We start from the raw sequence: 27233 nt of genomic DNA, 5'->3' as shown, positions 1-27233 counted from the left end.
TAATGGCTTAACCACTGTCATATGTTGCTTAGTCATGGACATGTGATGGAAAACATGAGTAAAGGTAGTAATGTATTAGTGTGTCCTGGGTCATGCATGTGCAGAGTCACACAAGAATGTGCTATGTTTATGAAAAATCCTCAGTAGACTGCCCTCTTCAAAATGTTACCAATGTTCCTGAAACATGAATCTATAGTTCATGTACATATCTGGATACGTTTGTCTGGCATACCAATGGCTGTCAAATAGACTAGTTTTAAGTCTCACTTGAATATTTCCTCAACTGACTCTCCTAAGTCCTTCTGAAAAACATGTGTGATGTGTACCTTTGGTACATGGTGTGAATATCACAACGTTCACGCTGCTATGGCTCATGTCATGTCTTGCAGGTGGACCTGCCCCATACACCACTGTTGAGGTTCAAAGCTGTGCGGGCCTCGATACTACCAGTAAGTGCCATCCTGTATGTATAATGAGCACTGCAAGGGTTGGGTGTGATATTGTACAATGTGTACAATGGCATGTTACATTTGCATGTGTGAGAATTTGGATGCCATTATCCATCCTTGGTTATTGACAGTATGTCAGATGTTATGTAGAGGATATGGAATAAAACAAAGTGATGCATTAGTGGAATTGTGTACTACAAACGCTTTGTGATTGTTGGAATACTTATATAGGCAGACAAGCACTGTGATGACAGTCAGGACATGTGTTTGAAGTGCTGGTTTAAAACATATATGTAGGATACCAATATGTGGGTCACAGTACAATAGCCAGCTCTGTGTGTCCCACATAGCACACAGTAACTAAGGGCATGTAATAAATAGTAACCATATGAATTTGTCACTAAGGGACTCATCATTGCACCCCTTGTACTGTCAGTGCGTCACTTTTTCCCCTATGAAATGTGACACACTGGCAGTGCAAGTGGCTAAGAAATAAACACATCTGATACTCAGGGCAAAGGTCATCTTACCACATGTGAACACTGATTTTGAGTTGCACTCACACGTTTTTTACATCCCATAGACTATGTTTGATATGGCAACATAGACAATCCATGTTATCCTCATAGCACTTGACATGTGAGTATGACAATGGGGATCTCCATACCACATTCTCATATGGCATAGGTTTACTCAGTACACTTTCAAAAAGTTAAGTTCCTGAGAATGTCCATTGATGTCATGCAAACAGCTCCATGCAATGAGCTGTACCTCCCAGTGCTGTTGCTGATCACTGTGCAGATAAGATGTTGGGCATTCATGCACACACATATAAGATTGCATAGCGGACTTTTGTAGTACAACACGCTGACCTGAATGTATTTACAAATATACAGACATTGTGCAGCATAGTGTCACCTGTCAAGTTGTATTGGGGCCATGCATGTTGTCATGGTACAGCCCATCATGGAGTAAGCTGAGTGGATACTGGAGTGGATCGATATATCTCAGTGTCACATGAGTAAGTAATCCACCCTACATTCGCCCATACAATACATGTCACATGTGGATTCAATTTAGCAGTGTGTTAAGTTGACTATGTGACATCTGCCTGCCACAGATATTGGGCCTCATTATGACCCAGGCGGTCAGCAGCGGTACGGCCTCCACATTACCACCATGGCAGAGCTGCCGTGGTTAGACCACCGACACTGCCAGGTTACCGACAGCCTGGCAGTCTCTGGTGTCTCAATCCACAAGCAGCGCTGCTCTGGGAATTACGAGTCCCCTTATCTGGCAGAAAGGGGATACCAAGGGCCCCCATGGACAGCCCCGTCGTGCTTTCCACTGCACGAAACGTTGTTCTCGCCCGCCAGCCTTGTTTTGAACTAATAATAAGACCGGCGGTGTTCTGGCCGCAATGGCATCTGCCGCCCACCAAAACGAGGGCCATTGTGTTGGATTTTGTAAGGCCAGCACCAACGGAGTTATACAGTATGGGTTGCTTTGGCAAGGCATGAGTCGCATTCCTCTGCAAGACCATGTGTATTGTTAAAGTGATGTAATGGGGGAGCTGTCTACATGCATCATTCTCCTCACTTTGAATCATGTGTTGTGCATACTGCACCGCCCGTTGTAATGATCAACCACCTCTTGTGTATTGTGTTCAAACAGGAAGATCTCCCTGGCTACCCAGATCTCCTTACAGCATGGGTGAAGCATGCCTGCATTTCACGGCTGATGTTGAGCCATGAGGATTACACATGGGAAGATGTTACAGATGCCAAAGTGAGCTGAGTGATGTGAGGGTTTGAGAAAAGGTCTGTGCATATGGATGAGAGGTGTGCACCTATTTTCAAGTGTCTGCCCATTACTGTGGCCCCATGCAGCCCTTTTGTATGATTACAGTGAGTCCTATATGGGACCTAGCTGCCTCCCCCTTATGCCATTTGTTTGTCACCAGATTGCCCCCACTGCAACTTACCCTACATTAGTGGTAGTTCTTGAAACGCTGCACTGTCTTGTCCCTGGACTCCAGTGTAGGAGGCTGGCCTGGCTTGTAGTGGGTACCAGAGGTACTTACACCTTGTGCCAGGTCCAGTTATCCCTTATTAGTGTAGAAGAGGTGTTTCTAGCAGCTTAGGCTGATAGAAGGTAGCTATGGCAAAGCAGCTGAGGCTGAACTAGGAGACATGTAAAGCTCCTACTATACCACTGGTGTCATATGCACAATATCATAAGAAAACACAATACACAGAAGTACTAAAAATAAAGGTTTTTATGACAATATGCCAAAAGTATCTCAGTGAGTACCCTCAGTATGCGGATATGTTATATGCACAAGATATATGTACACAAAGCAAACTTAGGTAAGTAATAGTATAGAATTACAGTAGATTGCAATAGGAGCACATAGGTATAGGGGCAACATAAACCATATACTCCAAAAGTGGAATGCGAACCACAAATGGACCCCAAACCTACGTGAGCTTGTAGAGGGTTGCTGGGACTGTAAGAAAACAGTGAGGGTCAGAAAAATAGCCCACCCCAAGACCCTGAAAAGTAGGTGTAAAGTGCACCTACTACCCCCAGAGAGCACAGAAGTCGTGATAGGGGGTTTCTGCAGGAAAAACAAACACCAGCAATGCAATAACAGTGGATTTCCAGACCTCACTACCTGTAAGACAAGGGGACCAAGTCCAATAGTCGTGACAGTGTCGAGAGTGGGCAGGAGCCCAGGAAATGCCAGCTGAGGGTGCTAGAAAGCTGCCACCAGATGGAAGAAGCTTGGAGTTCTGCAAGAAAGAAGAGAGCTAGGGACTTCTCCTTTGGAAGACAGATGTCCCATGTCGCGATGAAGCTTGCAGAGGTATTCCCATGCAGAAAGACCACAAACAAGCCTTGCTAGCTGCAAGGGTCATGGTAGAGGTTTTTGGGTACTGCTGTGGCCCAGGAGGGACCAGGATGTCGCCACTTGGAGGAGGAGACAAAGGGGGCAACCAGCAACTCAGGGAGCCCTCACAGAAGCAGGCAGCACATGCAAAAGTACCTGAACAGGCACTTGGAAGCAAAGTGAACCAGAGTCCATGCGAAGTCACAAAAGGGAGTCGCACGACGCCGGAGGACAACTCAGAAGGTTGTGCACTGCAGGATAGAGTGTCAGGGACCCAGGCATGGCTGTGCACAAAGGAAATCCTGAAAGAGTGCACAGGAGCCGGAGCAGCTGCAAATCACGGGGTACCAAGCAATGCAGTCTAGCGTGGGGAGACAAGGACTTACCTCCACCAAACTTGGGCTGAAGAGTCACTGGACAGTGGGAGTCACTTGTACAGAGTTGCTGAGTTCCAGGGACCACGCTCGTTAGGCTGAGAGGGGACCCAGAGGACCAGTGATGCAGTCTTTTGGTGCCTGCATAGCAGGGGAAAGAGTCCATTGACCCACGGGAGATTTCTTCAGAGCTCCTGGTGCAGGGAGGAGCCAGGCTATCCCCAGAGCATGCACCACCGGGAAACAGTCGAGAAAGTCGACAGGATGAGGCAATACAAGGTTGCTAGTAGTCGTCTTGCTACTTTGTTGTGGTTTTGCAGGCGTCCTGAGCAGTCAGCGGTCGATCCTTTGGCAGAAGGTGAAGAGGGAGATGCAGAGGAATTCTGGTGAGCTCTTGCATTCGTTATCTAAAGAATTCCCCAAAGCACAGACCCTAAATAGCCAGAAAAGGAGGTTTGACTATCAAGGAAGGAGGATTGGCTACCAAGAGAGGTAAGAGCCTATCAGAAGGAGCCTCTGACGTCACCTGCTGGCACTAGCCACTCAGAGAAGTCCAGTGTGCCCCCAACACCTCTGTTTCCAAGATGGCAGAGGTCTGGGACACACTGGAGGAGCTCTGGGCACCTCCCCTGGGAGGTGCCAGTCAGGGGATTGGTCACTCCTCTTTCCTTTGTCCAGTTTCGTGCCAGAGCAGGGCTGAGGGATCCCTGAACCGGTGTAGACTGGCTTATGCAAAGATTGGCACCATCTGTGCCCATCAAAGCATTTCCAGAGGCTGGGGGAGGCTACTCCTCCCCAGCCCTCAGACCTATTTCCAAAGGGAGAGGGTGTTACACCCTCTCTCAGAGGAAGTCCTTTGTTCTGCCTTCCTGGGCCAGGGCTGTCTGAGCCCCAGGAGGGCAGAAACCTGTCTGAGGGGTTGGCAGCAGCTGCAGTGGAGACCCAGGAAAGGCAGTTTGGCAGTACCTGGGTACTATGCTAGAGACCCGGGGGATCATGGAATTGTCCCCCCAATGCCAGAATGGCATTGGGGTGACAATTCCATGATCTTAGACATGTTACATGGCCATGTTCGGAGTTACCATTGTGACGCTATACATAGATAGTGACCTATGTATAGTGCACGCGTGTAATGGTGTCCCCGCACTCACAAAGTCTGGGGAATTTGCCCTGAACGATGTGGGGGCACCTTGGCTAGTGCCAGGGAGCCTGCACACTAAGTAACTTTCCACCCAGCCTTAACCAGGTGAAGGTTAGACATATTGGTGACTTATAAGTTACTTAAGTGCAGTGGTAAATGGCTGTGAAATAACGTGGACGTTATTTCACGCAGGCTGCACTGGCAGGCCTGTGTAAGAATTGTCAGAGCTCCCTATGGGTGGCAAAAGAAATGCTGCAGCTCATAGGGATCTCCTGGAACCCCAATACCCTGGGTACCTCAGTACCATACACTAGGGAATTATATGGGTGTACCAGTATGCCAATGTGAATTGGTAAATTTAGTCACTAGCCTGTTAGTGACAAATTTGGAAAGCAGAGAGATAATAACCACTGAGGTTCTGGTTAGCAGAGCCTCAGTGAGACAGTTAGGCATCACACAGGGAACACATACAGGGCACATACTTATGAGCACTGGGGCCCTGCCTGGCAGGGTCCCAGTGAAACATAGACTAACACAACATATATACAGTGAAATATAGGGGTAGAATGCCAGGCAAGATCGTACTTTCCTACATCCAGTGACAAGCTCGTCCGAGATGACCGCTGCCACCATCTCCTCCAGCTCATCCAGCTGTTCCTGGGGTGCCGGACTCTCACCTCTGGTCTGCACTGCTGCCTTTCTGTTGCTGGCCAGTTTCTCCTTAGTTTTCTGCTTGCAGTCATGTCTTCCTCACCTCTGCCATGCTGTTAACTGTACAGACTAATGACTGCCATATGGCCTCTTTTCAACCTATTGGTAAGTTAGAGGTGACAAGGAGCTGGCGTTGGTGCTCCATCACCTCTCTAAGATGTTATTTCCCTCCTGACTGACGCAACACTTCCTCTTTCTTTTCTACTTCTCCTGTACATTTGCCTGTACATCCAGATTTGTACTGGGCTGATTGAGGTCTCTCTGGTGTCCGGTTTCTCCTAAATTTTCCATCTTGGGTGCTTGTTGTTTGTGTTTTGTTTTTTTGTCATGTTTATTTATGCTTATGATGCAAAAATGGCACTACCACGATTAGCATCAAAAACCATGCTGCACATCATGCTAATACCTCTTTTGAGGCATTACCATAATTTTTCTTTACGACTTGTTGCAGAGGTTAGCGTCATTTTTTTTAATACTAGTTTTTTCTTAATGCCATTGTGCGCCATTCCATAAATATGGCACACTCATGGAGCTAAGGAAAGTTGTTATGTGGCGTTAAAAAATCATAAATATGCCCCTATTTTCTGTTTAGTAGGAAAGAAAGGTTGATGTGATTCCTAGTTTTTTCCCAATTGTGCAGGTGTTAGAAGGGATCCAAAGGAAGGGGACCACTGTTCTTGAGTCCATAAAGCCTGATTTGGTGACTTTCCTCATCATGGGCAGAACAGAGATTGGGCAGTTTTTAGTCATTATTTCAGTACTGTTTTTTTAAACTGGTGTGCAAATACCTTCCTTCTAGGATAAGGGACTATCTCTGTTTGTAGATATATGTTGCAAAGCTGTACAAACACTGGGATAATTGTATCAGTTATGTTTTCAAGTGGGAACTAGGACATGGATCAGATGGAGAAGTTGATTTTATCCCTGTTCAAATGATAAAGATACTTTCTTCAGATGTTGGCTATAAAGCTGATCAGATTGGTTCTGCCAGGGCTTTTAGGCCATGGCAGTAACCACTGGGGTCTTGCTGATTGTAGGTATGCTGATCTTTTCTTCAAAGAATTTGGCTAGCTATTTTCATAACTTCTGTGATGGAGAAACTTGGCTTCTTGCAGCATCTGATTGTGCTAGGCTGTTATAATATTTAAAAACCTCTTTTGTTGGATTTTCAGCATTTGAGATTCACCCACAGTAGTACTCAGATTTATAGTTTTTGACCAACTTTTTGTACTTTCTGAAGCTGTAATTTCAGCTTCTAATCCTGTCCCATGCGAGCTTGTCTCTTAATTCTTACACAACTGTTTAATCCCCCGAAGATCTGTGTTTTACTGTGGTCGGAAGGTCTCTGTCTAAAGTATGTCAATGATTTTATTGGAATTATTTGAATTAGGGAGGAGGTAAACCATTCCTGATTTTAATTTGTATTGAGTGTTGGGTCTTCTAAATTAAAGTTTGGTGTAGAGTTTAACACGCACAGTTCCAACATTTTCATTTTAATTTGATTTGGTTCCTGGCCCTTTTTTGGGGCTCTATCCTCCCTATGTTTTTTAAGGCATGGTGATCTCAGATTTAAAAAGGACCAAATTCATGGTCTATTTAGCCAATGGAGATAGTTTCTCTAAATCTGATAGTTCCACAGGGTCAAAGAAATTATCTACTAAGTGGCCCGTAATGTGGGTATTTTGATTAGTGGTGCATGCAAGGTTGAAAGCAAGAAATCCATTGCTACTAGTTCGGGCCTCAATATCAGATTGATTGTCCAATGTATGGTAAAATACTTGAATACAACCTTTTTATGTGTGTCCAATAGGCATGCAGAAACTGCTTTGAACAGAAACTTAATAAATGCCTTTGCTTGTCTTGGTGACTTTAGTTCCTTGCTGTTTTGTGAGGCTCTATCCTCCCTATGCTTTTCAAGGTCTGGTGATGATAGATTTAAAAAGGACCAAATTCATGTTTGTCCAGCCAATGGAGATAGCTTCTTTAAATTTAATAGTACCAGAGGAGCTTGTTGAGTCTCTCCATAAGACCGTTTGTTTGGGAGTAATAGGATGCAGAGAACTTATAGGTTACTCCACATTCATCCAACATGAACGCCATGCATGCTGTCATGAAGTTAGTGCCTCTCTCAGACACTACCTCTTTTGGGAACTCAACAGGGGTAACAATCCTGGCCACAGCAGGTGCAGTCACTGACCTTGGAGGGAAAACCTTTGGGTAGCGAGTGGAACGGTACACCAAGATCAGGATGAACATGCTGCATAAAGATGTCTTGGGGTCCAAGGGTCCATCAGTGTAAATGGTCACCCTCTCAAAGATAGTGCCAATGACAGCTAATTGGGTCAGGTGAGCCTTGAGGTTTTTCCTGACTTCCCACTGGCCAGGTAAGTGGGACAGGACCTGCAGAATGCACCTAAGTGCATCTTCTTCCAGGGCCAAAAGAAGTAGGCAATAAGCCTGATGAAGGCCTTGTCTTGCCCCAAATGTCCTGCCGGGGGAATGTCATAAGCCAACCCCAGTAAGAAGGTCCTGAACGCTGATGGATCACCAGGACACGGGCTGGTACAGGACCCATAGGCTCACTGGATGAGAGGTTGTTTTCCCAAACGATCAGGTGATCTCCAGAAGTCTCACTTGCTACCTGGACCTCAGCTTGCCACCTCAAACTCTCTAGAGTGGGGCACTCCTACTGTACTTGACAGAATTCCTCCCTGGTGGGCCCAATCTCAACTTGCCATACAAGAAGCTCCGGTTGGTAACCAGGGAGCTAATGTTCTGCCAGGTTGACTCAGAAGCATCCTCCTCAGGTGCTGCATCAACCTGGACCAAGGGAAATTCAGGGGATGGTTTCCCACGCCCCTTGCTATTACTCTTCTTGGCGGCTAGTTGGACCATTATTCCAGGCTTCAGGATTCGTTGACTCCCTTTCTAGGCAGTCATGGACCCTGTTGACATACTGACCCATTCAGTCAATCCCATCATCTCTAAGTGTGACCTTAGCTTTACTTTCTTCCAGATACTCTGCTCCATGTCATTGCTTACAGACAATCTACAGGCATGACAGAGCTCACAGCTACTTTTAAAGAACCTGTGACCCCTCCACTCAAAGAGAACCAGAGCCACCAGCAGATTACTCACAGTTGTCAGCGACTATGTACTGTACCAGATGAGGGCCCATGTGCCTCTCAGAGCCTCCCCCTATTACCTGTTGATGATGACCCACTGCCGTAACTTGGAAGTATTTGCAAACATATGGGCTTTTGGTTCCATCTCCCTATGCGACAGAGGCACTAGAGTAACCTCTTTCCACTCCCCAAAGCTAACTGCGACCATGCCATTCCCAAGCACTACAGTTGCCAACCCAGGTGTCTGCCTATTGATGGGAGGGCTGTGCCTTCTTGGGACATGTGGTGTCTCACTTGGAGTGCCCATACGTGTACACTTTGTGCATTGGAGGAAAACCTCCCTGTCTTTTTATCTGAGTTCCTTCTTCTTGGGATCAGACTGGGACTGGTTATCACTGTTCCACTGAGAACTACTTACTTTTATGTTTTTCTCCCCCTCTTTCTTCTGGTGGGACCCCTGACAACCATTTTGGGAGTCACCCCCAGATGCCCTTTTCAGACACCCTGATCTAACTCAGAGTTTTGCCCTCTTAGCAAGCTTCCTTGGATTAGTCAGCTTGCTGTCCTCTAAGTGAAGGTGCTGCTCTGTAAAACAAGTATTAAGCATGTGCTCCCTGGGAACCAAGTTGTACAGCCCACTGTGATCATTACATTTCCCGTACCTTACCCAGTCATTCAGTGCCTTGATGGAATAATCCAGAAAATCAATCCAAGACTGACTGGGGTGTTTGTGGCTGTATTTAAATCTGAGTGATAGTTTTCACGAGTCAGCCCACATTTGGCTGGAAGAATGACTTTCATGGAGGTGGACATGGTTTGGTCCTCTGCTTTTAGGATCAGAAGAGTGTCCTTCCCCACTGGTGGCATATGCTTCCACAGACCCACCTCTCTAGTGCTCTAATGGGATCCTGTATACTCTCTGAGTCACCTCATAAGCTGAAAACCATTTATCAATGTCATCCATCACCACATAACTGGGTACCAGGTCTTTTGGGATCTGAACAAATCTTATCTTATTTAGTCACTGAGGTTTTGCTGCTACCAATGCTTCTGGAACCTGCCTGGGAGAATTTAAGAAACAAATTGTTCTTAAATTATATAGGTGGGGTGCTAGTCTAACACAAAATTACTGTGTAGCACTGCACAAACTCAAGTCCAAATCATGCCACCTGAACACCAATGTAAGAAATTAAGTTACTGATTTTGAGGGGGGGTGAAAGCCTTCTCAAGCAGCAACCACAATTATTCTCAGGGTGAGGTCACTAGCAACCCCCAAATTAACCACTGCTCATCCCTCTGAAAACTTGTCGCAGAGCATTCAGGCTTAACTCAGAGACAATGTGTATATTATTTATGCAGTGTTTCAAACAGTAGCCCAGTAAAAACACACCTTAAAAGGATCCCACAACAAATTTAGAAAAATAGAACATTTTGCAATGAATAAAACATGACCAAAACAACAAAAATCTCATTAGTAGAACCTGCGATATTCAATTTTAAAACTTTCAATAAAAAGAAGCTACAAAAGATGTAAAGCATCAGCTGTGGATATCTGGTTGTGCCAGACTAAGACAAAATCACAAGTTCAGGCACACTGCAATGGAGCGTATGACCCAGTTAGGCCCACTAAACAGAGTACTGTAAGTCCTGGTTTGTGATGCGTTGCTTGCATCCACGTCAAAAATGCATCATGCAGTTGAAGTGAAGCATCAGTTACACAGTATGGAAAGACTGCAATATGAGGATCTGCATTGTTGTTAGAAATGGGTTCTTAGGTTGGCAGTCAGTGTGCATTAAAAAAGTCAGTGATGCGTCATTTTCTTACTTGCAAGTAAGGCCATGCGTAGTTTTCCTTGCAGGGCACCTCGGGTCCGCAAATGTTCATGTTGATTTTAATGCCCATCGATGATGCATGCAAAGTCTTGCCACACAGTGATGGAAAAACTGTGATACAAGAGAGTTGTGTCGTTTTCAGCTGCTGCGATGCAGGTGATGTGGTGATTTCTAGCTGCGATGCAGGTAGTGCGTCAATTTCAGCCACAAGGTGGGTGGCGGGTCAATTTTACAGCCGCGTTGCAGGTGGTGCCTTGAAACTTTCCCTGCTTGGCTTCCTACATGTGGATTTCAGTCCTTGTTCTACCAGCTTCACCTTTCAAGGGCCCAAGGACTGGTGGGGACACCAATTGGCAGGGCAGGAGTCTCAGCAGAGAATCCAGGTGCTAGCAGATGAAGTCTTTGATGGCTCAGAGACTTCAAAACAGGAGGCAAGCTCAGGCTAAGCCCTTAGAGACACTTCACAAGCAGGAATATACCACAAAGTCCAGTCATTGTCCTCTTTCAGGCAGAAGCAGCAACTGCAGGCCAGCACAGCAAAGCACAGTCGCAGGCAAAGAGGCAGAACTCCTCCTCCAGCTCTTTATCTCTTCTCCTTGGCAGAGGTTCCTCTTGGTTCCAGAAGTAATCTAAAAATCTGGGGATTTGGGTTCACTACTTATACCTCTTTCTGCCTTTGAAGTAGGCAAATTTCAAAGGAAAGTCTCTGTTTTTTACAAAATTCTGCCTTGCCTCTGCCTGGCTCCAGTCTCACACCAGAGGGTTGGAGACTACATTGTGTGAGAACAGGCACAGCCCTTACAGGTGTAAGTGTGAGCTCCTCCCTCCACTCTAGCCCGGATGGCCCATCAGGATATGCAGGCTACACCCCAGCTCCCTTTGTGTCACTGTCTAGTGGAGATTCACAAACAGCCCAACTGTCAATCTAACCTAGACAGGGAATACACAAGCAGGCAGAGTCACATAATGGTTTAAGCAAAAACATGCCCACTTTCTAAAAGTGGCATTTTCAAACTCACAATTTTAAAATCAAATTCACCAAAGGATGTATTTTTTAATTGTGAGTTCAGAGACCCCAAACTCCATATGTGTATCTGCTCCCAAAGGGAAACTGAACGTGAAAGTTATTGAAAGGAAGCCCCCACGTTAACCTATGAGAGAGATAGGCATTGCAACAGTGAAACCCAAATTCGGCAGTATTTCACTGTTAGGAGATGTAAAACACACCAGTACATGTCAAACCTTTAACATACACGCCATCCCGCCCATGGGGCTACCTAGGTCCTACCTTAGGGGTACCTTTCATCTATAAAAAGGGAAGGTTTGCCAGGGAAAATTGGCAGGGTAATACTGCTTATACAGGGCTAGTCCTGTGGATGGCACAATCACCGCTGCAGGCCCACTAGTAGCATTTGATTTACAGTCTCTGGGCACCTCTAGTGCACTGTATTAGGGACTTACTAGTAAATCAAATGTGTCAATCATGGAAAAGCCAATCACACATATATTTTACACAGGGAGCACTTGCACTTTAGCACTGGTCAACAGTGGTAAAGTGCCCAGAGTAACAAAACCAGCAAAAACAGAGTCCAGCACACAGTGAAAACATGCGCAGCAAAGGCAAAAAGACAGGGGAGACCAGGTCTAACAATCGTCCTCTGCCAATATTCAAAATTTTGATGTTGATGTGCACCAAGGTATGTTTACATATAAAAACAAAATTGCATCACTAGTATCAAATTCACCCATCATGAACTCTCCATCTACCCCAATTCAACAATGCATGGTCAGGCAGGCTCTGAGATGAAGGTCTGAGGTTACTGATTGACAGGTCACAGGTGGGGCAGCATTGACGTGTGAACAGGAAACTCATATCAATCCCACAGATAGGCACACTGACACCAAAATGGTCCCAGGAGATTAGCTCCAATAAAGCACACATGGCCAGAGGGGTGCTCCCATTCCCAAAATGCCATAAAGTAAGGTGCCATATGAAGTTAGGAACACTCAGCCAATCAGAACACATCATGCACAGTAGCCCACCACAATCACATGCCCCTCATGCCGGACATCTGGACTGCATTGTGTCCACGCAAGGTTGAGGCCCATCTGCATTTGCTATCAGGGACCTTGTTTATGACTCCAAGACAACTTCTCACATTCAGAAAATAATGCTGAGATTGTTTTATGGTGCCCAAAGAAATGTACAAAACACTGCTCATATCAATTATACTTTGAGACACTCCTCAAACCCCATTTCTGTAACTGTTCTCTCAGCCGTAGTGTTTAGTTCCTATTCTTCCAAACACCTCTTGTCAATTTGTTTTTTGAAGGTTAATTCACATTCGAGCAACACCTCTAGGGTCCCATTGGCAAGATGTGAAGTCTGGTAACAGGATGTTTTGCACAGTTGAGGTGATGCACTGCTTCCAAGGAGCTGTGAGGCTGCTAAGCAGAGTCCTGCCTCATCATCAAGGCTGATGTCAATGAGTGTTGTGAGGGCCAGTGCCAAGGATGTGTCACACAGTGGAGGTTCCGATGTGGCAACAGGCTGCAATGTGGGTCTCTGCGATGGTTCAGAACAATGCGATAGCAGCAATGCATTGGTTCTGCTCAGGGCTGCGCTGCCAGCAAAGAAGAAGTGTTGGTTCTACTGGATCCACAAAGGCTGGCAGAGCACCTTAAGCCAATTTCCAAGGGTCTAGGACGTGGGTGGCACCACTTGGCAGGTTAGCGTCACAGATGGCAGAGTCCCGGTGCAAGGTTGTTGGAGTCCTGTTGTGTCCCTGAGGCTACAGAGCATCAGGTCAGCCATCTAGCCCTTGGAGTCACTCTTGAAGTCTAGCAGGGCAGCGGTCCAGCAGAGTGACAGTCCTTTCAGCAGCACAGCAGTCCTTTGAACTGGCAGAGTATCCACAGGTCCAGAAGTGCACTGAACCGGTGTTTATGAGGACCACTATTTAAACCCAGCTATGCCTTTGAAGTGGGGGATAAGCTACTAGAGGTTTCCCTTTGAAGTCCCTAGGCATCCTACCTCCCCTGTCCTGGATCCAAGACTACAAGGAGTATTCAGCCCTTTGTGTGAAGAAATTATACAGCTTATTCAAGTGTAAGTGGGACTGTTCCTAGCTCATTCCTCTCATCCTGCCAGTGATGGCCCTTCCAGACACACTTAAGCTCCTTATTGTGTCTAACAGGAATATGCAAAGCTCACCTGTCAGCTACACCAGTCATGTTGCTCAGGTACAGGCTACTAGCACTAACATGGTTAGGGGATGAAAATGCCAACTTTTTAAAAGGGGCATTTTTAAAATTGCAATTTAAAATGCAACTTCGCTATAAATTCAAGTTTTTTGTTTCAGCTACTAAAAACACCAAACATGAACTGTTTATCTGCTCCTGTTCGGACATTCATACTTATTAAATATAATAATAAGTTAACTCAAATAGTAGTTTATGGGAGAGGCAGGCCATGCAGAAGTGAAAAATGAGTTTAAGAGTTTTTCACTACCAGAACAGGTAAAACTTCAAATAAATGTCCCACATTTTAAGTACACTGCATCATGTCTAAGAGTTTTCCAGGCCTACTATAGGGGTTGACCTATCTATATCAAAAAAGGAGGTTTGGGCCTGGAAAAAGGCTTATTTTGCCAGGTCACAATGGCAGTTTAAAACTGGACACCCAGGCTGCAATGGCAGGCCTGATACATTTTAAGAGGGCTACTTAAGTAGATGGCACAATCAGTGCTGCGTGCCCACTAGTAGCATTTAATTCACAGGCCCTGGGCACCTGTAATGCTACTTTACTAGGAAACATATGTCAATTGAGGATAAGACAATTATACTGTGTTTTAAGGAGTGAGCACATGCACTTTAGTACTGGAGAGGAGTGGTAAAGTGCAAGGAGTTCTAAGGCCAGCAAAAAGTAGAGACGGTAGGCCAAATATTTGTGGGACATCCTTAAGCCTGACAGGTCTAACACTGAAATTTATATTGTTATAATGTATGTAGCACACATACAACCTTCAAGGTGATATCCTAGCGCTAAGACACATGAAAGTAAGAAGTGCAGAACGAAAGAAGAAAGAGAGGGGTCATTGCAGAATATATTTTCCTAAAGCACTTATAGATAGAGAGATAACTTTTTAGTTATTTTTTATACGGAGGACATCTTACTATGATCTTAAATGTATTGGCATCTTGTTTCAGGCATTGGGTATTAGTGCCAATGACATCTGACCACCTCCACTGTTTCTTTTGCAGAGGCCTGAAACAGACTTCTATTTCAAATTGGGAACCTGTGCAGTTTCCACCGCAGATGACTCAAAATTTAGATCTTACAACTAAAACAAAGAACGAATATGGCTGCTGCATTTGGAATGATGTAGAGTCTTGGAACAGAATATTTCGAGAGACCTAATAGTAGCAAATTATGATATGAGAGAGTAAAGGCACAAACCATTGTGATTCTGAAGGCTGTAGGAGCATAGACAGAACGTTCTAAGTTATTTTTCTCTGGTGGATACTATGGCCCATTCTTATGAAAAGTTAGCACTGCGTTTGTGCCATTTTTATTAATGCAAAAGTAGCGCTAACCCAGCATCATATTTATAAAGTGCCACTAGACCAGTCTACCAGCACTTTTCTGGAGTTAGCATAATTTTTTAGGAGCGTCACCAAACTCTGCTTTGCTTATTGACAATGATATGCAAGGTAGGCTTTCCCTCCCAAAAAATGATGATAGTCTGCTAGCTCCATATTTATGTCCCATCGGAAAAATGACACACGCCTAAAATTGCATAGCAAACATGACCCTAACTCTGGTTCGCATCACAATTACAATGCATGGTCAGACCAGGGTTAAAATGACTCACGGACACATGTATATGAGAAAAAGCTACAGAAGGAAATCTGGCAACCAAATGGACAACAAGAACCTGTTATTGCTACAGCTCGGCACCCGGAGATGATGAAAGCGATGATGCCAAGTGCCACCAGCACCACCACAGCACCCCGAACCACCATGACAACAGCCACAAAGGCAGCGCAGAAGAAGGGAGAGAATATTCTGTCAAAGCACATCCATCCATGGCCTCAGGAAGAAAACAATGTCTTCAGACTCCACCATCCCAAGCGGGAGTCCATTCTACGCCTGTTCCACCACATTGCTCCAAACATCACTTTAAGAGTACAAAGCCTGACAACCGTACCACCCATAACCAAGCTTCTAGCCGTGCTTCACATACTGACCTCTGGCTCATTCCAGACCGCTTTAGCACAGGTGAGTGGGATCTCACAAGCATCATATTCTGCCTTCCTTCCTATTGTACTGATGCCATCATCCACCTCAGTTTCTGCGACATCCTGTTTCCCAACACCCAGTAACTCCAGCAGGACAACAAACAGGGACTTCACCAGATGCTAGGTTCCTGCATGTGCTTGATGCAATGGACTGCACACGCGTCCAACTTGTTCCTACTTCTTTAATGGAACACCTCTTATGGAAGAGGGAACACACACACTCAATTAATGTGCAGGCCATTTTGTAGCATCACAAGTTATTCACAAACATCCTTGCAAGATATCCAGGCAGCGTCCATGATGCATACATTTTACGACAATCAATAATCAACCAACATTTCCAGGTTGTACAATATTGCAATAACCTACTTGCAGGTAAACAAGCATATACAACATCTTACATACAGCATACAAAAGATCTGGGACAAACAATGCATACACTACACTCCACACACATGGACAATGAACCACAGATGACAGTTTTACAACATATTTGCAGCATGCAGCACTCCACACATTAAATGCACATCACCCTCACATATTGCCACGTGTTAATTCCCTTGCAACACTGGACTGTCACATTTAATCATTTAATGATGCTCTGGTGGAGCAATGCCCTCTCTGCAGTTCAAAGTTGCTGTCAAGACATCACTTGTGTCCTGATGCTACATCAAAAACATGGCCCTTTCACACTTATCACCTAGTGTGGAAGTGGTCAGTAATCGGTTTGGCTTTGGGCATTCCACCTCGAAATATATTGGATATTGGCACTGCCACACATTTACTTCAATCTTGAAATCTGAGGTAGCAGCATCAAAATATGTCACCTTGGGGGTGGCTCAACCCTAGTCCCATCAAGTCCTAGAACAGATACTCTAATTCTATATACATGTACCATGGGTGGTGCATAGTGTAGCATGCATCCAAATTGGAACTTGCCATCATTGATTGTTCATGTGTAGGAAGAAACACCCCACTGTGCAGAAACTATCAAATGTGCTAAGCACCCATCTCCTTCCCATGTTACAAGGGTGCTTTCAGTGGAATATGACAGCTGAACTACTCACAGTGCAATGGCTGAGGTCAGAAAACCAACATATCTTGGAGACAGGGCACAGTGTTGGCCTTTACTGGTGATACAGGTCAATGCAGGAAAACAGCTAATTTCCTGTCCTGTGTCACAGGTGTATGTAAACTTGTCATGGCAAGACATCTCCAGCTACCCTGTCACACTTTGCATGATTTGCACATATACACATGCATGCTTGCCAGGAAATTGTTATAACAGCTCTGTGTGTAAGGGAGGAGTGCCATGTCCAAGGGGCTTAGGGCACACACAACAGTCCACAACACACATCTCATGGCAGACAATACACAACATTGGTAGAAATGTACAGAACATGGCTTTTTGTAGGTCAAAGGTCAAGGCACTAATAGATCATTTACAGAAACATCACACATATCCTGCATTGGTGAACTGACATGCCATACAATTCTCACAATCACCATGCTCCTGAGGCTCAACCAGTGGCTGAAACGTGCATCACCATACAGCAATACAATCATGCATGCAACCAGGAACACACACAATGCCAGATGGAAGTCTGATCATCCACTCCACTGACAAATACATTGGCCGGTCACTTTGGAAAAAATACATAAATGCAAATCTGACACTGTATCTCCCTTTCCATTGCAGCTGACTAAGGTTATGGTATCCTGCCATAGGCGTACAATGAAGCCCACAAAAGGACCGGAAATGTGGTGGAGAGGACGTTTGCCATCCTTTAATTGAGGTTTAGGTGCCTAGATCTATCAGGCTGAAGACTATTATGTGCCCCACACATTTGATAGCAGCCACACACAAAAATATGTGTGAAGACTGCTGTTCAGATGTTTGTCTAGGTAGGACAAAAGTGATCAGTAGTAACTATAGTAGGTCAGTGACTCTATGCAACAGATTAATGTCTGAATGCTACAATCACAGTTGGCAACTTACAGCCCACCCCTCAGTGGCACTCACATGTATGACTAACAGAGACTTAACTACAGAGGAAAAAAAACCTTAATGTCTTTGTCTGTCTGACCCTATCCAGTTGGCATCTTGCATTCACGTCAAGCAATGTCAAATCAATCCACAAAGCCTTGACAATCTGCACATGAGTAAGGAGACAGACACGTTAAGACATGCATGTTCCACTCATAGTATTTACACAATCCAAACACACCTATAGTGCATGCAACAATGAATGGTGTAAAGTATATATAACCATGAGGTGCATGAAGGATGGGACAGTGAGGCTAAGGAGGATTAGTAACATGGAAAATCTCCAGATTTCATGCCAGCAACGTAAACCTAGAAGCCTACTTCACACAGTCTGGCTTCAATGTGTGTGACTGATCACACATTGTCAAATGCTCACTATGCCAAAAGTACTATGGAGACGTGTAAGTCCAGACACATATCTATGCACATTGTGGAGGACAGTAAATATACTAGTCTCATTTTCATTAACTGCACCTGTGTGCTTGGCCAGCACAAACAAGTGTGACTGATGCAAGTGGGAACTGACACCATCTGTACAGTGGGTCTGCAGAAATGACCCTCTTCCACAACGAACCAATGATTTAACAATGCATAACAGTATTAAGTATCATAACATACACATAGTCATGCTAAATCTGAGAAAAGGATTACACAAGTCCAACACAACCAGCCTGTAAGTCCCTAGTACATAATAGGGCAAGGCTGACACAGCAACCTGTAAGTCCTCAGTACATAATAGAGCAAGACTGACACCAACAACTTGTAGGTCTCTAGTATATATTAGGGCAAGGCTGACACCAATAATTTGTAAGTCCCCACCACAAAATGGGGCAGTAGACTTCAGGTATTCTGTTTGATTTCTTGAATTAGATGTGCACTGGAGTGCCAATTAGTGATTTGCGTATTACAGACTCAATATCACAAAAAAACAGAGGTAGATCAACTCATTCTGTACATAGTGAGGGGCATGTGAACTGTGCCAAGGGAGCCACCCTGATCTCGGTCCCACACTAGAACCAATAGGGATGTGGGGGTGTAGAAAAAGCCACTGGTATACTGATGAGTTGCCTGCTATCCCTGTATCACAGCAGGCCTGCCATGGAGCATCGGTTGCAAAAGAGATGTCCAGCACAACTACATATGCAGTAATTGTGCAGTCAAAGTATATGTGTCAAAACATTTTACACTACATTAACTGCCACATGTTCACCCTTGGTGGGCCAAGCTTGGTGTGGCCTTTAAGTTTATGTATGGACAGATTAAAACAGGCAACATACATGTACCTACATAGGGAAATATGTCAAACTTTGCTATGAGGAAAGTGTTTTGATAGAATGCTGTCCATTTACCCATAAAATGATTGCAAAGTTAGTAGACAATACGTCCCTGTAGTAGGCCTTACTGATAACACATGAATGACATATTCTAATCACTAACATATCACATGAATACCAAGCATGACATATGTCACTCCAACATATCTAGAACTTTGCATGTATGCTGAACTGATTCTTAGAGATGTTGCATTGCATCATGTTGTCAGGCTCTTGGTACACAACATACAGTGTTACACAAATGTACATACATAGCTCTGTGTTGGTGGATCATACACCAGTCTGAGTCACTAGCATCCCCAGGTATAGTGTTGTCAAGGGTAAAATGTGCATGAACATATTTCACACAATGGCCACCTATCACAAGCTGTGTGGTGAAACAAACAGTGGGTATGTACAAACTGCATTGTGTAAGACCAACAATGCAAGGTTGCTCACATATGTATACTCACAGTACACACATTATGTACATATAGATACATACATGTGGGAAAATGTATCAACCACATGTACACTTGCACTTAATATCACTTCTCCCATTTATCTCACAGACCAATATACATGATGGTACACATTTCCCTGTTTCCTTAAATAAAAGAACACATACATTAATTTTGAGCTAACGCATTGAAAAAAAGTTGCGTCTCATATGTATGTCAAAATTCACACGTTATGCCCTGTCAGCCATCATCAAAAAACACATGAAGGGCCGTCATGCGTCAAACAAATGACACATGGCCTCAGAACATGATGCCCATGCCCAGGAAGTGATGCAACTGAACTTCTGTGCTGAACACATGGAAACGTTTAGTTACTCTCACTTTCCCTTTACAGTCTTTTAGTTTGTGCTTGTGAGAGGTTATGTGGTGCAGATGCTGGTGAATGGAGTGTTGGTTGGTGAGTCTTGTCTGCTATCTGATGTCTGTGTCGTGTCCTGAAGGTGTTATTTTGCTTTGTGTATTGTAATTGTGTCACCTATTTTGCTGTGCATTGTTGGGTGTTTGTCTTTGGGGTAGTTAAGTTTGTTGGGATAGTTGGAATTAGGTGGTGTATGCTTTTTTGTTGGGGTTAATACTTTTTGCACCGTATTTTGTTAGCAAAATGCTGGGGAAGGGAAGGGCAAAGAAAAAGAGTCCAGTAGAACTGGGAGTGTTCACCTGTCTAGTCTGCCACTACCTTCCCAGCATGGTGGCCATGGGTGGCCATGTCATACAGGGCTACCGGGCAGAAACGCGGAAGTTTTGGTGGAGCAAGGTGCTGGCCCAGTTATCCAGGATCTTCAATGTTCATTGGACAGACCATCAACAGAAGCACCGGTGGGCAGACCTGATTTCCCATGAACAGAACTTTCTGGATCACCTTGGAGTAGAGATTGGCAGAACCGTTGTTAAGTACAGTTCATATGTTGCTTAGGGAATTTTTCCTTTTGCATAAACGTAGGCTATAGCAGCAACTTTGCCAGGTTATGACAAAGACCACTTTGCCATGAGAATGGCAGCAAATCACTGTCAGTCACAAAAATGGCATTGTCCTGTCTTTGTTCCCCATGTTTAGCCAGGTGATGTTGAAGTGGCACAAAGCCAACACACATGTTTCATGGTGCTAGGATACATGGCTACCAGCCACAACTGTCTATGTTCATCAATGGCTTAACCACTGTCATATGTTGCTTAGTCATGGACATGTGATGGAAAACATGAGTAAAGGTAGTAATGTATTAGTGTGTCCTGGGTCATGCATGTGCAGAGTCACACAAGAATGTGCTATGTTTATGAAAAATCCTCAGTAGACTGCCCTCTTCAAAATGTTACCAATGTTCCTGAATCATGAATGTATAGTTCATGTACATATCTGGATACGTTTGTCCGGCATACCAATGGCTGTCAAATAGACTTGTTTTAAGTCTCACTTGAATATTTCCTCAACTGACTCTCCTAAGTCCTTCTGAAAAACATGTGTGATGTGTACCTTTGGTACATGGTGTGAATATCACAACGTTCACGCTGCTATGGCTCATGTCATGTCTTGCAGGTGGACCTGCCCCATACACCACTGTTGAGGTTCAAAGCTGTGCGGGCCTCGATACTACCAGTGAGTGCCATCCTGTATGTATAATGAGTACTGCAAGGGTTGGGTGTGATATTGTACAATGTGTACAATGGCATGTTACATTTGCATGTGTGAGAATTTGGATGCCATTATCCATCCTTGGATATTGACAGTATGTCAGATGTTATGTAGAGGATATGGAATAAAACAAAGTGATGCATTAGTGGAATTGTGTACTACAAACGCTTTGTGATTGTTGGAATACTTATATAGGCAGACAAGCACTGTGATGACAGTCAGGACATGTGTTTGAAGTGCTGGTTTAAAACATATATGTAGGATACCAATATGTGGGTCACAGTACAATAGCCAGCTCTGTGTGTCCCACATAGCACACAGTAACTAAGGGCATGTAATAAATAGTAACCATGTGAATTTGTCACTAAGGGACTCATCATTGCACCCCTTTTAGTGTCAGTGCGTCACTTTTTCCCCTATGAAATGTGACACACTGGCAGTGCAAGTGGCTAAGAAATAAACACATCTGATACTCAGGGCAAAGGTCATCTTACCACATGTGAACACTGATTTTGAGTTGCACACACACGTTGTTTACATCCCATAGACTATATTTGATATGGCAACATAGACAATCCATGTTATCCTCATAGCACTTGACATGTGAGTATGACAATGGGGATCTCCATACCACATTCTCATATGGCATAGGTTTACTCAGTACACTTTCAAAAAGTTAAGTTCCTGAGAATGTCCATTGATGTCATGCAAACAGCTCCACGCAATGAGATGTTGGGCATTCATGCACACACATATAAGATTGCATAGCGGACATTTGTAGTGCAACACGCTGACCTGAATGTATTTACAAATATACAGACATTGTGCAGCATAGTGTCACCTGTCAAGTTGTATTGGGGCCATGCATGTTGTCATGGTACAGCCCATCATGGAGTAAGCTGAGTGGATACTGGAGTGGATCGATATATCTCAGTGTCACATGAGTAAGTAATCCACCCTACATTCGCCCATACAATACATGTCACATGTGGATTCAATTTAGCAGTGTGTTAAGTTGACTATGTGACATCTGCCTGCCACAGATATTGGGCCTCATTATGACCCAGGCGGTCAGCAGCGGTCCGGCCTCCACATTACCACCATGGCAGAGCTGCCATGGTTGGACCACGGACACTGCCAGGTTGCCGACAGCCTGGCAGTCTCTGGTGTCTCAATCCACAAGCAGCGCTGCTCTGGGAATTACGAGTCCCCTTATCTGGCAGAAAGGGGATACCAACGGCCCCCATGGACAGCCCCGTCGTGCTTTCCAGTGCACGAAACGCTGTTCTCGCCCGCCAGCCTTGCTTTGAACTAATAATAAGACCGGCGGTGTTCTGGCCGCAATGGCATCTGCCGCACACCAAAACGAGGGCCATTGTGTTGGATTTTGTAAGGCCAGCACCAATGGAGTTATACAGTATGGGTTGCTTTGGCAAGGCATGAGTCTCATTCCTCTGCAAGACCATGTGTATTGTTAAAGTGATGTAATGGGGGAGCTGTCTACATGCATCATTCTCCTCACTTTGAATCATGTGTTGTGCATCCTCCACCACCCGTTGTAATGATCAACCACCTCTTGTGTATTGTGTTCAAACAGGAAGATCTCCCTGGCTATCCAGATCTCCTTACAGCATGGGTGAAGCATGCCTGCATTTCACGGCTGATGTTGAGCCATGAGGATTACACATGGGCATATGTTACAGATGCCAAAGTGAGCTGAGTGATGTGAGGGTTTGAGAAAAGGTCTGTGCATATGGATGAGAGGTGTGCACCTATTTAAAGTGTCTGCCCATTACTGTGGCCCCATGCAGCCCTTTTGTATGATTACAGTGAGTCCTATATGGGACCTATCTGCCTCCCCCTTATGCCATTTGTTTGTCACCAGATTGCCCCCACTGCAACTTACCCTACATTAGTGGAAGTTCTTGAAACGCTGCACTGTCTTGTCCCTGGACTCCAGTGTAGGAGGCTGGCCTGGCTTGTAGTGGGTACCAGAGGTACTTACACCTTGTGCCAGGTCCAGTTATCCCTTATTAGTGTAGAAGAGGTGTTTCTAGCAGCTTAGGCTGATAGAAGGTAGCTATGGCAAAGCAGCTGAGGCTGAACTAGGAGACATGTAAAGCTCCTACTATACCACTGGTGTCATATGCACAATATCATAAGAAAACACAATACACAGAAGTACTAAAAATAAAGGTACTTTATTTTTATGACAATATGCCAAAAGTATCTCAGTGAGTACCCTCAGTATGCGGATAAGTTATATGCACAAGATATATGTACACAAAGCAAACTTAGGTAAGTAATAGTAAGAAAAGTAATGCAAACAGTGTAGAATTACAGTAGATTGCAATAGGAGCACATAGGTATAGGGGCAACATAAACCATATACTCCAAAAGTGGAATGTGAACCACGAATGGACCCCAAACCTATGTGAGCTTGTAGAGGGTCGCTGGGACTGTAAGAAAACAGTGAGGGCCAGAAAAATAGCCCACCCCAAGACCCTGAAAAGTAGGTGTAAAGCGCACCTACTACCCTCAGAGAGCACAGAAGTCGTGATAGGGGGTTTCTGCAGGAAAAACAAACACCAGCAATGCAATAACAGTGTATTTCCAGACCTGACTACCTGTAAGACAAGGGGACCAAGTCCAATAGTCGTGACAGTGTCAAGAGTGGGCAGGAGCCCAGGAAATGCCAGCTGAGGGTGCTAGAAAGCTGCCACCAGATGGAAGAAGCTTGGAGTTCTGCAAGAAAAAAGAGAGCTAGGGACTTTTCCTTTGGAAGACTGATGTCCCACGTCGCGATGAAGCTTGCAGAGGTATTCCCATGCAGAAAGACCACAAACAAGCCTTGCTAGCTGCAAGGGTCATAGTGGAGGTTTTTGGGTACTGCTGTGGCCCAGGAGGGACCAGGATGTCACCACTTGGAGGAGGAGACAAAGGGGGCACCCAGCAATTCAGGGAGCCCTCACAGAAGCAGACAGCACATGCTAAAGTACCTGAACAGGCACTTGGAAGTAAAGTGAACCGGAGTCCACGCAAAGTCACAAAAGGGAGTCGCACGACGCCGGAGGACAACTCAGAAGGTTGTGCACTGCAGGATAGAGTGTCAGGGACCCAGGCTTGGCTGTGCACAAAGGAAATCCTGAAAGAGTGCACAGGAGCCGGAGCAGTTGCAAATCACGGGTACCAAGCAATGCAGTCTAGCGTGGGGAGACAAGGACTTACCTCCACCAAACTTGGACTGAAGAGTCACTGGACAGTGGGAGTCACTTGGACAGAGTTGCTGAGTTCCAGGGACCACGCTCGTTAGGCTGAGAGGGGACCCAGAGGACCAGTGATGCAGTCTTTTGGTGCCTGTATAGCAGGGGGAAGAGTCCATTGACCCACGGGAGATTTCTTCAGAGCTCCTGGTGCAGGGAGGAGGCAGGCTATCCCCAGAGCATGCACCACCGGGAAACAGTCGAGAAAGTCGACAGGATGAGGCAATACAAGGTTGCTAGTAGTCGTCTTGCTACTTTGTTGTGGTTTTGCAGGCGTCCTGAGCAGTCAGCGGTCGATCCTTTGGCAGAAGGTGAAGAGGGAGATGCAGAGGAATTCTGGTGAGCTCTTGCATTCGTTATCTAAAGAATTCCCCAAAGCAGAGACCCTAAATAGCCAGAAAAGGAGGTTTGACTATCAAGGAAGGAGGATTGGCTACCAAGAGAGGTAAGAGCCTATCAGAAGGAGCCTCTGATGTCACCTGCTGGCACTGGCCACTCAGAGCAGTCCAGTGTGCCCCCAACACCTCTGTTTCCAAGATGGCAGAGGTCTGGGACACACTGGAGGAGCTCTGGGCACCTCCCCTGGGAGGTGCAGGTCAAGGGATTGGTCACTCCCCTTTCCTTTGTCCAGTTTCGTGCCAGAACAGGGCTGGGGGATCCCTGAACCGGTGTAGACTGGCTTATGCAAAGATAGGCACCATCTGTGCCCATCAAAGCATTTCCAGAGGCTGGGGGAGGCTACTCCTCCCCAGCCCTCACACCTATTTCCAAAGGGAGAGGGTGTTACACCCTCTCTCAGAGGAAGTCCTTTGTTCTGCCTTCCTGGGCCAGGGCTGCCTGGACCCCAGGAGTGCAGAAACCTGTCTGAGGGGTTGGCAGCAGCTGCAGTGGAGACCCAGGAAAGGCAGTTTGGCAGTACCTGGGTACTATGCTAGAGACCCGGGGGATCATGGAATTGTCCCCCCAATGCCAGAATGGCATTGGGGGGACAATTCCATGATCTTAGACATGTTACATGGCCATGTTCGGAGTTACCATTGTGACGCTATACATAGATAGTGACCTATGTATAGTGCGCGCGTGTAATGGTGTCCCCGCACTCACAAAGTCTGGGGAATTTGCCCTGAACGATGTGGGGGCACCTTGGTTAGTGCCAGGGAGCCTGCACACTAAGTAACTTTGCACCCAGCCTTAACCAGGTGAAGGTTAGACATATTGGTGACTTATAAGTTACTTAAGTGCAGTGGTAAATGGCTGTGAAATAACTGTTGTAATTTAGCAGTGATTAGATTAAGCATTAGCGGAAGACATCTTGTCTTTAGTAACTATTATGAACATTTTGCGGAATCCATTTTGTATTCATGGCAGCCATTTTCTCTGCTACATGCTGCCATGTGCTCACCATGTGCTCTGTCCTACCTTTCTGTTAACTGCTCTTGAAATCTGCCTAGTGACAAGTTATATTTAGCATCTCTTACTTTCGCACATGCTCAGTAAGGTCTGCAGCTGTTAGTCCTTGGAAACTGTTAGCTCCTCCTACCTGTCGACTGTGCATTTTCCACATGACCTTACATGTATACAAGTCTTGTTTCCATAATTGTACCATCTCCTTTTAGCCCCTGCGTGGGTATAAAAGGACCATGCTCTCTCAGTTCAGTGTGCTACTTCAGACATTACCCTAGGGTGCTGTTTGAACTGTAGTACCACCTCATGAGGTTAATAAACTTTTGTCTTTTATTCCAGTTTCTGTGCCAACTTCTTCCTACATGGTCTGAGGACTTTGTGCAGAGAAAGGTGAACCCCTTGCACTAGTAGGCCTTGCTGAGGCTTACTTCAACATAACGTGGACGTTATTTCATGCAGGCTGCACTGGCAGGCCTGTGTAAGAATTGTCAGAGCTCCCTATGGGTGGCAAAAGAAATGCTGCAGCCCATAGGGATCTCCTGGAACCCCAATACCCTGGGTACCTCAGTACCATATACTAGGGAATTATATGGGTGTACCAGTATGCCAATGTGAATTGGTAAATTTAGTCACTAGCCTGTTAGTGACATATTTGGAAGGCAGAGAGATAATAACCACTGAGGTTCTGGTTAGCAGAGCCTCAGTGAGACAGTTAGGCATCACACAGGGAACACATACAGGGCACATACTTATGAGCACTGGGGCCCTGCCTGGCAGGGTCCCAGTGAAACATAGACTAACACAACATATATACAGTGAAATATAGGGGTAACATGCCAGGCAAGATCGTACTTTCCTACATTCAGTGACAAGCTCGTCAGAGATGACCGCTACCACCATCTCCTCCAGCTCCTCCAGCTGTTCCTGGGGTGCCGGACTCTCACCTCTGGTCTGCACTGCTGCCTTTCTGTTGCTGGCCAGTTTCGCCTTAGTTTTCTGCTTGCAGTCATGTCTTCCTCACCTCTGCCATGCTGTTAACTGTATAGACTAATGACTGCCATATGGCCTCTTTTCAACCTATTGGTAAGTTAGAGGTGACAAGGAGCTGGCGTTGGTGCTCCATCACCTCTCTAAGATGTTATTTCCCTCCTGACTGAAGCAACACTTCCTCTTTCTTTTCTACTTCTCCTGTACATTTGCCTGTCCATCCAGATTTGTACTGGGCTGATTG

This window comes from Pleurodeles waltl, chromosome 2_2 (assembly GCF_031143425.1).
Source record: "Pleurodeles waltl isolate 20211129_DDA chromosome 2_2, aPleWal1.hap1.20221129, whole genome shotgun sequence".
Classification (NCBI taxonomy): Eukaryota; Metazoa; Chordata; class Amphibia; order Caudata; family Salamandridae; genus Pleurodeles; species Pleurodeles waltl.
Note: the sequence above shows the minus strand (reverse complement) of the source record.